This window comes from Penaeus monodon, chromosome 24 (assembly GCF_015228065.2).
Source record: "Penaeus monodon isolate SGIC_2016 chromosome 24, NSTDA_Pmon_1, whole genome shotgun sequence".
NCBI classification, from domain to species: Eukaryota; Metazoa; Arthropoda; class Malacostraca; order Decapoda; family Penaeidae; genus Penaeus; species Penaeus monodon.
In genome coordinates, this window is record NC_051409.1 from 26,001,052 (window position 1) to 26,001,345 (window position 294).

General features: G+C 40.8%; 1 long non-coding RNA gene across 1 annotated transcript in view; it reads left to right on the forward strand.

The window, feature by feature from the left end:
* Positions 1 to 207: 207 nt before the first annotated feature.
* The window catches only part of LOC119588686, a 32,044-nt gene continuing 31,957 nt past the window's right edge, over positions 208 to 294 (forward strand). The window contains exon 1 of the long non-coding RNA XR_005230129.1: positions 208 to 270. This is a non-coding gene — a long non-coding RNA (uncharacterized LOC119588686). The remainder of the gene's footprint in view (positions 271 to 294) is intronic.

Sequence of the window (294 nt, forward strand, 5' to 3'; positions counted from 1 at the left end):
TGAGTAATACTTTTGCGGTAGTTCGTTCATGTACGTGAATTCATTCTACATATTTCGGAAATGTATAACTAACACAGACACAAGAACATAACAGCTTGCATAACATAATTATACAGATGGATAATGCAACTACTGCTGTTTGTTGCAGTTATATTAATTATCTTGCACCTGTTAACGCCTGCAATTAATCGCACTTTCCTTCCTTGCAGGATGACGCCGTGAGGAAGCAGGCAGCTGAGACGCTCACGGAATAGATAGTCCCTTGTACAGGTAAGCGCCAATTTCCGAACTGCT